The following is a 12,404-nucleotide window of genomic DNA, read 5'->3' as shown; positions in this document are numbered from 1 at the left end:
AACCACCAAAAATACTCATTGCTTTCCCTGCGCAGTGATTTTTATAGCTCGCAGCGGCAAGTTTGTGGCGGTGCAGAGCTCTTTAAACACTTCAGGATTCGGGCCTTGCTCATTTATATCCTTGAGACGCTTGGTCTGGAAAACTTGAAGCACCACCATGCTATGGAGTACTCCTCCAATCTGGACACGAGATGAGTAGGGCGCGGCCCAGGTCTTCGTGAGTTCTGCGTAGACCTCTGGAAAAAAATGGTGCAGTTTTCTGGGCCGCAGTCTGCTGCAAACGGCCGGCCTGCAGGAACCACTTGTCCAGCCGAGACTTAACTGGCTCCTCTGGAGGGACCACTTAAGACCGAGCTCCTCAACCACCCGTGTCAGGACGCGAAGGAGCTCTCTGTCAGTGGCCTGTGCATGTTCCTCATCCTCGCTGGGGGAAGGGGCAGCAACATCCTCCGTCGACCACTCGCCCATGTCTGATGCTGCGAGGGACATGGCATCATCTCCAGCGTCAGAACCGCTGAATGTGATGAGACCATGTTCTCCAACAGAGGGCCGAAGTTCATCACGTGCATACTACACTGGCGAGGACGCTGCGTGGGAAGACCGAGGGGCTCGTGGGTCTTGCACCGGCACAAGATCCTTATCTGATTCTTCTATCTTTACCTCGCAGCCCCGCTGTGCCTCCTCATGTGGTCCCTTAATACTTAACACAGAGGAGGCGGATGGGAGGGTACAGGAGGCAGAATCATCCTTCAGAACGAGGGTGACACTCAAGCGAAGCGTCCGGAGATTCAAGCTCTCAAAGTATGGGCAATCTGTCCCCATGAGAGCTGCTTCGGTGTGGCCCAGGCAGCGAACGCAGCTCTCATGCTAATCTGGCAGAGCAATGTGTCGCTCACATGCAGAACACTTACGGAACGACATCTTGAAAAAAGACGCGAACACACAAGTGGCATTTTTATAATTTTTTACATCACGTGGACGGATTTATATATGTATATGAAAGGATACAGCTCCTGCCGGAACACTGCAGGAAGCGGGTAGGAGTCTCGCTGAGACATGTTGTTAATGCGACGTGTGTCTGTAGCAAAGAACCCGTTGCCTGAGAGAATCTTCGCCGGAACACTGCAGGGGGCAGGAGAGTCTTTCGCTGCTGGCGCTGTGTGTCACGTCCTGCATCTTGCATCTGCAGGAAAGTCCTGTCTGCTGAAGGGTGCATGTCGATGGCAAAGAGAGGGCTTTTCAAGACGAGATGTAGTTGTAGTCAAGACAAGATGACGTTGGTCTTGAAGGAAGAAAATTCTGAGGAAATGGTGATTGAGCGCCTGCTTATATAGGCCAATTGCGTGCTTTTAAAAGGGCGGGGCTCAAACACCAATGCCAATCATAGGATTGGCATTATTATACAAGGGCTTCAATTAGGCCGTTGGAGAAGGAATTCCCCAAAGTGTTTACCACAATGTCGAGTGAACCGTAATCAAAAGGGAACAGATGCTGTAAATATTTAAAAGTGCTATCAGCAAAGTGCTCTCTGTCGGATGCTCAGGGAACCCTGAAAAATAAATGTAAAAAAATAAATAAATATTAAAACTATGGGAATACAATTTAGAAAATTAACAAAATACTTAAAGTTGAATATTTATTTTGGCAGATCTGGTCCTTTGGGGCTCCGTCACAGTTCACACCTTGATTGAAGCAAACTCCCACACCAATTAACCAATAAATACTGTGAATATTCCCATCATCCTACAAGAGAAGTTCTTCAGACCAGCAGGAAGAACTGAAATCTGTGTGATATACTATGGTGAAGATGGAGTTTGTTAAAGAAGAGAGAGAAGACATGAATTATCCAGAAACATGCAGAATAAAACATGAAGATGCTGAGGAACAAAGAGGTTTGTGTCCATTCTTGATTTTTATTATTTACTGCTGAGGAATATTCATGTAACAAAACTTCTCTGGACCTCTTCATAGGAACTGTGAAATAACAGACAATAGAGCAACAGATCATAAGATTTTATTGCAGTTGTCTTTCTGATTGAGAATGATTGAATTAACCTTCTAAGATCATCAGATACTTACCCTGATACTTCACCTTCTGCTATTAAATAGGGTTAGCTTTTTTTTTTCACATTTGTCCCTCATGAATTGATTTTTGATCATTTCATGTTAATTTTAGATCTGATTGAAGTGAAAGAGGAGAGTCAAGAACTGAATGAAGTGGAGGAGAAACATCATAACTTCAAAACAGAAGAAAATGATTTTAGCTGCTCACAGACTGAAATGAATTCCTCACAAGAGAGAACTCAAAAAACAGAAGCTGAAAACTCTTTCACCTGCCCTCAGTGTGGAAAGACTTTCAAACGTAAAGACCGCCTTGAGGTGCATTTAAAACTTCACACTGGAGAGAAACCTCACACATGTCAGCAGTGTGGAAAGAGTTTCACACGTAAAGACAACCTAAAGAAGCATTTGAGAATTCACACTGGAGAGAAACCTCACATATGTCAGCAGTGTGGAAAGAGATTCACTGATAAAAGGTATCTCAAATATCATATTCGACATCACTCAAGTGAAAAGGCATTTAACTCTGATCAGTGCAGTAAACATTTTACGACAACGTCACTTCTAAAAACGCACCTGAAAATCCAGAGAAATGAGAAGCCTTACATGTGTTCTTGTGGAAATAATTTTTTACAACTGGCACATTTGAAAGATCATCAGAAAATACACAGCTGGTGTGAGAAATCATATATGCTCTGAGTGTGAGAAGAGCTTCACTACAGCCAGCCAATTGAAAAGGCACCAGAGAATTCACACTGGAGAGAAACCTTGCACATGTCATCAGTGTGGAAAGAGTTTTGCATGTAAAAGTAATCTTAGGAAGCACAAGAGAATTCACACTGTAGAGATACCTTACACGTGCCTTCAATGTGGAAAGAGTTACAGATATAAATCAAATCTTAATAGACACATGAAAATTCACACTGGAAAGAAGCCTTACTTTTGCACTCAGTGTGGAAATAGTTTCTCTGATAAAACAAATCTCAAATCCCATATTTGCTGTCATTCTGGTGAAAAGCCATTTAACTGTGATCAGTGCGGTAAACACTTTTCAAGATCATCTCTTCTAAAAACACACCTGAAAATGTGTACAAATGAGAAGCCTCACTTGTGTTCTTTTTGTGGAAATAGTTTTTCACGAGTGGAAACTTTGAAAGATCATCAGAAAAGACACGCTGGTGTGAGAGATCATATATGCTCTGAGTGTGAGAAGAGCTTCACTACAGCCAACCAATTGAAAAGGCACCAGAGAATTCACACTGGAGAGAAACCTTACATATGCCATCAATGTGGAATGAGTTTTGCATGTAAAAGTAATCTTAAGAAGCACTTGAGAATTCACACTGGAGAGAAGCCTTACACGTGCCTTCAATGTGGAAAGAATTTTGCATGTAAAAGTAATCTTCAGAAGCACATGAGAATTCACAGTGGAGAGATACCTTATACGTGCCTTCGATGTGGAAAGAGTTACAGATATAAATCAAATCTTAACAGACACATGAAAATTCACACTGGAGAGAAGCCTCACACCTGCCCTCAGTTTTGAAAGAGTTTCTCTGATAAAACAAATCTCAAATCCCATATTTGCTGTCACTCGAGAAGCCTTAAGGCCGATTTATACTTCTGCGTCAAATCTACGCTGTAGGCTCGTAGCTGGGTTAGGTGTGTTTGCATCATCCTGTGAGTACACGGCCAAGTGCTAGTATTAGTATATTGAGAGAAAATGCCTTCATTTCTAATATAACTATACATTTCACAAATAAACAAAGGCAAATGCAATTTGTTGATTCAAGTATTTATTCAATTATTGTAGCATTAAAAACAAGTTCATCAAGGTATGTAGACCCCTATAGACAGACAGATAGATAGATAGATAGATAGAGTGAGTGGCAAGAAAATTTATGTTTACCCTTTAGAATTACTTGCATTTTTGTATACATTTGTCTTAAAGTCTAGTTTGGTCTTCATCTAAGTTACAATAATGAAAAAACAATCTTTTTCAACTAATAACTCACAAATTATTGTATTCTTCTTTTACATATTGAAAACATCATTCAAACATTCACAGTGTAGATTTGAAAAAGTATGTGAACCCCTAGGCTAATGACATCAACAAACGCTAATTAGAGTCAGGAATTGGCAAGCCTGGCATCCAATTAATGAAACGAGATTGCAGGTGTAGGTTAAAGCTACTTTATTATATAATAATTCTATATAGAATCATAAAAAGCACTCAAACATTTTGAGTTTGCTATTCAAAAGAAGCATCTGCTGACGTAGACCATGCCTCGCAAAAAGAAATCTCAGAAGACCTATGATCAAGAATTGTTGCTTTGCATGAAACTGGAAAGGGTTACAAAGTTATCTCGAAGAGCTTAGATATTCATCTGTCCACATTTAGACAAATTGTCTCTAAATGGAGACGATTTAGTACTGTGGCTATTCTCACTAGAAGTGGCCATCCAACCAAGATGACTCAAAGGGCACACCGCAGAATGCTCAATGAGGTGAAAAAGAAACCTAGAGTGACAGCTAAAGACTTGAAGGAGTCATTGGAACTGGTTAACATCTCTGTTCATGAGTCTGCTGTATGGAAAACATTAAACAGATATGGTGTCCATGGCAGGACACCATGAAGGAAGGTGATGCTTTCCAACAAAAACATTGCTGCATGCCTAAAGTTTGCCAAAGACCACTGTGACACTCCACAATGCTACTGGAAAATGTTTTGTGGACTGATGAAACAGATTGAATTGTTTGGGAAGAACACGCAGCACTACGTATGGAGTAAAAAGGGCACTGCATACCAACATGAAAATATCCCAACGGTGAAGTACGGTGGAGGGAGCATCATGATTTGGGGCTGCTTTGGGGCCTGGACCGCTTGCAATCATCGAGGGAAAAATGAATTCCCAAGTTTATCAAGATATCCTACAGCATAATGTCAGGAGGGCTGTGCACCAGCTGAAGCTCAGTAGAAGTTGGTTGATGCAGCAGGACAATGACCCTAAACATCGAAGTAAATCCACTACAGAATGGCTACAAAAAAAGAAAATCCACCTTTTGGAGTGTCCCAGTCAGAGCCCAGACCTTAACCCAATAGAGATGCTGTGGAATGACCTCAAGAGAGCTATTCACACCAGACATCCTAAGAATATGGCTGAGCTGAAGCAGAATGGTCCAAAATTCCTTCTGAATGTCTTGCAAGTCTAATCAGCAGCTACCGGAAATGCTTGGTTTAAAGGAGGATTGACCAGTTATTAAATCCAAGGATTCAATTATTTTTTCCACAGCACTGTGAATGTTTAATAGGATGTGTTCAATAAAGACATGAAAGATTATAATTATTTTTTTGTTGTTAGTTTAAGCACACCATGTTTGTCTATACTTGTGATCTTGATGAAGACGATATCACATTTTATGACCAATTAATGCAGAAAACCAGCTAATTTCAAAGGGTTCACATACTTCTTGCCACTGTAGGTTGGTGGATGGATGGATGGATGGATGATAGGACAAAACAATGTGCCATATGCACCAACATCAGTTCCAAGACTTTTCAAACTACACATCACAATTACTGAAATGTACCATGTTTTCACTGTAGTTACAGTAACTGGTATTATAACAGTAATTTTATAGTTTAATATTAAATCTATTAAGGGCGAACTATTAGACTTTGCAACTGTGAAATGTGTGCTTACTGTAAATGTGTTTTAACTTTGTTGAACTATGCTGACTATTAGTTTTCTCAAAAGAAATATTAGTTTATTTTTTAGAATGACTAGCTGGCCTAACCATGGGAATGAGGATAGCCTTCTTAAATGCCATTGTTAAACCAAGAACTATGGCAAACTTTGACCAGGGCAAGTAAAATGCATGAAGAGGTTTAAAGTCTGGACCTCCATTAATTATGTATAAATTATGGACAATGTTTTCTTCCTGTTTTAATTATGTCTGATATCCAGCAAACTCACCATGTATGCCTTCATTAATGTCATTAAGTCTGAAAGGAAAGGAAAACAAACTTTTCACTAGAAGTACAGTTCCAACACAGTAAAGAGGTTTACTCATGTACATTCAAGACATTATAAGTATAATTAAGGTGATAGCCCATTGATTGCAGTGTGTAACAGCAAGAGTGATGTACTGCTGTGTTGTGATGCAACACGGTTCAATAAAATCCCTTTCTTATAATTAATTACATGCCCACTGTTGACATGCAATGTGCAATTTACATTTAAGCAAATGTAAGGGTCCCTTCTGATTTTATTTGAACTGATTTGGGAATGAGGGCTGATACAAATCAGTATTACAAGTGCCCCATCAACATTATTCATTACTATTTTATTATTATTATTATTGTGTAAAATTCTGTTTAAAATAATCTAAACATGCAAGACTAACATGAAAAGATGAATTGTTTATCAGACAAAATGTCAGATGGCAAGGTAAGATTGGTTTTTGAAGTTTTTAACGCGGGGCATAGCAAATAGGCAATTTGCATATGCATTTTTGATATCTGTGAAGAAATTTTCATTAGTAAGAATGTTGATTCAAGATATGTCTAAAATTCTTTCCAGTCAGAATGCTAATTACACATATCTCCAAAGAAAGATCTTCCTGGTCAGTAATCAAATTGAGATTTTCATAAGTACATAATAGATATCCGCAAATGATATTTGACTAGTAATAATTCAAATTCAAGATATCTCCTATTAAAAATTGACTGGTCATAAATCCAAATCAAGATATCTACAATGGTATTTTGACTACTAATATGTTAGTTTCAGATATCAGAAATGCATTTTGGATATCTTTAATGAAAAGGAATTCAAGATTTTTTTTTTAACATTTGTATTGATTCATAAATTAACACAAAAAATACAACAACATATTGAATCAATTATTTAAACAGTAAACCTCCACTATATCCCCTCCCCCTACCAAACTCCCACCGCACCCTGACCCCCCCATGAACACCCCTGTGGTCAACAGAATATAGACACACACATAGAAAAAAAACACAAAACTAAAACAACAAAAAATAAAATAAAATACAATAATCATGTATAATAAAAAACAAAAAACTAAACTCTAAATTACTCCCTCCACTGCCCCTCCTCGAGATTCCCCCAAAAATTATTTTTTTGGGGGAAAACTTATTTTTTATTAATTGCCCCATTTCTTATTGTAAGAATCCCTAACTCCCATCCATATGCTCGACCCCTCCTCGAAGGCAGCCACCCTCCCCATCTCCGTGCACCACTCCGGGAACGAAGGTGCTCCATCCAACTTCCAACTCCTCAAAATAACCTGGCTACCAGTCATCACACTGGTCAAAACCAAGTCTTTCATGTACTTATCCTCCAAATCCATGACCTCCCCATCTCCCAAAATACAGAGTCTGGGGCCCTGAGTGCCCAGCACATCACACACACAAAACTTTACACCTTCAGCCAAAATTCTTGGATCTTACGACACCCCCAAAAAACATAGGTGGTGTCTCCATCTTCAGAATGGCATCGCCAGCAGATGGGTGTGTCCTTAAGACCAAGCCTATACAATCTAGAGGGGGTCTTAAATTGCATAAGGCAAACCCTTGCATCTCTAGATGCAGACTTGATGTTTTTTTAGAATCCTAGCCCACACTCCCTCCTCCAATACCAAATTTAAATCTTTCTCCCATAATCTTTTGAGAGAATTTAAAGCTCCGTCCCCCAGACTCTGAATTAGCAGGGAGTAATACACTGGTGCCTCATGACCCTTCCCAAAAGCAGCAATCACCACTCAAAGAGTATCTGCCACTCTAGGGGGGTGCGTGCTACTCCCAAAAACAGTGCAGAGCAGGTGACGCAGCTGTAAATACTTATAAAATTGAGATCTGGGAATCCCAAAATGTTGAATCAAAAATTTCTCAATACTCCACCCTCATATAGGTCACCACGTGTATTAACCCCCCTCACAATCCAATCTGACCAACAGAAAGGGGACTTATTAATACATAGTTTAGGGTTCAGCCATATGCTAGAGGCTATGTTTAAATTAATATCAGAATTAAACACTCTGGACACTTTTGTCCATATGGAGTGCAAATGCAAAATAACGGAGTGCGACTTAACCTCTCCAGCTAGTTTAATCGAAAGGCTTTGCATCAGTCACTCTTGTAACTATCTCAGGGAATTTTATTTCCATCGCCGTAAACGATCGACGTATTACAGCAAGATCCTCCAAGTCAGCAAGAACCTTCCTAAACATCACCGACATGTTGGACAACTGACGCTGGATCTCCTCTCCCGCCGCGCAATCCAAAATGAGTCCCTGGTCTGTAGGCCTGTCGGGGCTTTCATCCTGAACACGTAAATGTCTTTTAATGTTTCCAGAGCCTGAGGATTTTGACTTCTTTGCCATGTTTTGCGTCAAAGAGCAAATGTGTAACTGGGTGTATCAAATTTCACCAGAATATAACATGATAATTACAAATTTAGCAAAGTGCTCATTGCTCACACGTCTGCTTCTTGCATGGCGTCACGTGACCTCCTGACTTGAATGCACCATTAAAACCGAAGGCCAGAGACAGGGTTAGAAAAAGGTCATTTAATACTCTATAATGACTATTGTTAATGTTGTTGTTGTTGTTTGGTGCAAAAATCTTTATTGACATTATAAGTCAACCTCAAGAAAAAAAAAAAAAGCATGACATGACCCTTTTAACAATTTATGTTGAATTGTAAAAATTGACATGTAAAACTAGGTATAATAACATCACATTCTGAAGTTTAGCTGACAATGACCACGGAGGTCGTTCCCCAGTCTCTGCCTGTACTCACGACCGCGGAGGTCGTTCCCAGTCTCTGCCTGTACTCACGACACGGAGGTCGTTCCCCAGTCTCTGCCTGTACTCACGACGTGGAGGTCGTTCCCCAGTCTCTGCCTGTGCTCACGACCGTGGAGGTCGTTCCCCAGTCTCTGCCTGTACTCACGACCGCAATGGTCGTTCCCCAGTCTCTGCCTGTACTCACGACTGCGGAGGTCGTTCCCAGTCTCTGCCTGTACTCACGACACAGAGGTCGTTCCCCAGTCTCTGCCTGTTCTCATGACCACGGAGGTCGTTCCCCAGTCTCTGCCTGTACTCACGACGTGGAGGTCGTTCCCCAGTCTCTGCCTGTACTCACGACCGTGGAGGTCGTTCCCCAGTCTCCAGTTCCCTCAGTGTGGAAAAGATTTGCTTGTTTACACAATCTCACATACCATTTGCACTGTCACTCTGGTGAAAAGCATTTAAACTGTGATCAGTGTAGTAAAACATTTATTTCTTCATCAGTTCTAAAAGGCCACCTGAAATTTCATACAAAGGAAAAGCCTTACATGTGTTCTTTGTGTGGAAAGGGTTTTTCATGGGTGAGCAATTTTAAAGATCACCAGAAAGTACATTCTGGTGTAAAAGATCATGTGTGCTATTAGTATGGGAAAAGCTTCACTAGGTCCACACATTTGAAATATCACCAAAGAATTAATATGGGAGAAAAACCTTACAAGTGCTCATATTGTGACAAGTGCTTCACTGGGTCACAATACCTGAAAGCACATAAGAGAGTTCATACTGGAGAGAAACCGTACTACTGCCCTCCATGTGGAGGGAGTTTTACCCGATTAAATTCTTGACTGACTAATATGAAAAAGTTTTGTCCAAAGTTGAAAGCCTTAACAAAGTTAATCAGGTTTAGTAAATAGTGTAAGATTTTGATAAACCCAAGTCACAAGCTGTGTCGCAAATGGCACACTATATAAATTGATCATTTTAATAAAGGAACCATCTCATCCTGACATCACAAGACGAAAATTAACAACAACAATGTAAATGGAAATATTCCAACCAGCAAACATATTATTTATGGCCCATTTCATGCTGGGAAGAGGGTGAATGGGACTGAACCACAAACATTTTGTGTAGGTCATTTTGATTTGAAATAAATGAATTAATTCAACTCCATGCTATGCTTGTTGGTTTGACTTAAAAAAAAAATCTGAGTATATTGTAATACAAAATCAGTATCGAGGTGCATTAAGAAAAACTACAATAATAAAAGTAAATATGATGTATTTTTCAGCATTATTTACTTGATTTAAGAACTTTTTTACTGTGTAATGTTTCTGGAAATACCCCATACACTCATCGACCACCTTATTAGGTACACCTGTACACCTACTTATTCATGCGATTATCTAATCAGCCAATCGTGTGGCAGCAGTGCAATGTATAAGATCATGCAGATATGGGTCAGGAGCTTCAGTTAATGTTCACATCAACCATCAGAATGAGGAAAAAATGTGATCTCAATTATTTAGACTGTGGCATGATTGTTGGTGCCAGATGGGCTGGTTTGAGTATTTCTGTAACTGCTGATCTCCTGGGATTTTCATGCACAACAGTCTCTAGAATTTACTCAGAATGGTGCAAAAAACAAAAAACATCCAATGAGCGGCAGTTCTGTGGACAGAAACGCCTTCATGATGAGAGAGGTCAACGGAGAATGACCAGACTGGTTCGAGCTGACAGAAAGGCTACGGTTACTCAGATAACCACTTTTGCTTCAATTGATTGTAGATAATCTCAAATATCCACTTTATCAAGTGACCTTTTGTTCCCTTTGTTTGCAATGTTGGGTAGATTACTTCTGAATTTTAATCTGGTACGTATTACAAATCCCTTACAAAAACATTTAAACTAGTTGCAAATTTGCCGCTTGTTATTTTCACATGCAAATGGATTTTGATTTGCTGCAAATGTTTGCCAGAAGTTTTCAGCTCTTCGCCGGAAGTGGTGAACCTCTGGCAAACCTTTGGCAACAATGGACAATTTGCCGCAAGTTTGCCGCAAAACTCATTTGCATGTTAACATTATCTGTGGCGAATTAGCGGCAAGTTTGCGGCAAATTTGTGATGGACTCTCGATTTTCATAAGAGATTGCATGACTAAAATTGTAGTCAGTAACGTAATTTATTGGATTACATTTTAAAGTAATCTAATCTGATTGCTTCTGGATTACTTCTGACCATATTCATGTTTTTGATGTCAAAAGAATTTGAGTAGGATAAGCTTTTGAAGATGAGTACAAAAGTCACCCCCACACCCCTCCATTTGAAAACAGTTGAAGACTTACCAAACATATATAAGAAGTAGACTGATTTAGAATGAAAAATATTTTCAAAGAAGAGTTATAAGAGGGATCAAGAAATTAAGAACAATTGACTGGAGGCTTGGGTAGCTCAGCGAGTATTGACACTGACTACCATCCCTGGAGTTGCGAGTTCGAATCCAGGACATGCTGAGTGACTCCAGCCAGGTCTCCTAAGCAACCAAATTGGCCCGGTTGTTAGGGAGGGTAGAGTCAAATGGGGTAACCTCCTCGTGGTCGTGATTAGTGGTTCTCGCTCTCAATGGGGTGCGTGGTAAATTGTGTGTGGATCGCGGAGAGTAGTATGAGCCTCCACATGCTGGAAGTCTCTGCGGTGTCATGCAAAGTGAGCCATGTGATAACATGCGCAGATTGACGGTCTCAGAAGCGGAGGCAGTTGAGTCTTGTCCTCCGCCACCCAGATTGAGATGAGTAACCACGCCACCACGAGGACCTACTGTGTAGTGGGAATTGGGCATTCCAAAAAATTATATGAACAATTGACTGTCTTTGCCTGATTAGTATGTAATCATGTAATCCTTAAAAGTAATTGTATTCTGATTAAGAGTATTTGAAAATGTGATTGAATGCAATTACAAGTACTTGATTTTTGTAATTACATGTAATCCGCCATTGAGGTTGGGAGGGTTACTTTTTAAATGTATTTCCACTACAGATTACAGGATACATTCTGTAAAAATGGAATTTGTAACGTATTCCATTAGATTACTCAAGGTCAGTAATGTATTCTAAATACTTTAGATTACTTCTTCAGCACTGGTAGATGTTTTCACTTGTTTTGACAATAGAAAATCTGCCAGTACAGTAAGACACATGTTAAAAATGTAAAAATAAATAAAAATAAAAATAAAAATAAAAATAAATAATATGAAAAAGGCCTAAATATGTTATATGCAGTGTTGCTTCTAAAACAAGATAAAATTGATCTTGTTTTAAGGATTTTTAGATAACAAAATAAAGATTCTAAAATACAAAAGATTTTGCCCTAATATCAGATGTCTTACAAGAGAAAAAATTCTGATCTCATGTGGATTTTCTTGAATGTAAAATGGCTGGAAATAGCATTTAGCCCTGTCAGTTATAAGAAAATAAAAATAAGTCCCTGGTGGAAATGACGTAAAGGGAAGCTGTCACGTGGTTAGG

General features: G+C 39.6%; 1 protein-coding gene across 1 annotated transcript in view; it reads left to right on the top strand.

Moving 5' to 3' along the window:
- Positions 1 to 2,397, top strand: part of LOC127422620 (gastrula zinc finger protein XlCGF7.1-like) — a 117,163-nt gene extending 114,766 nt beyond the window's left edge. The window contains exon 2 of the transcript XR_007894201.1: positions 2,177 to 2,397. The gene's annotated coding sequence lies outside the window, so the exon portion shown is untranslated. The remainder of the gene's footprint in view (positions 1 to 2,176) is intronic.
- Positions 2,398 to 12,404: the final 10,007 nt, after the last annotated feature.

The sequence above is a fragment of the Myxocyprinus asiaticus genome, chromosome 31 (genome assembly GCF_019703515.2).
Source record: "Myxocyprinus asiaticus isolate MX2 ecotype Aquarium Trade chromosome 31, UBuf_Myxa_2, whole genome shotgun sequence".
Lineage (NCBI taxonomy): Eukaryota > Metazoa > Chordata > Actinopteri > Cypriniformes > Catostomidae > Myxocyprinus > Myxocyprinus asiaticus.
Note: the sequence above shows the minus strand (reverse complement) of the source record. Positions and strands in the feature narration are given on the sequence as shown.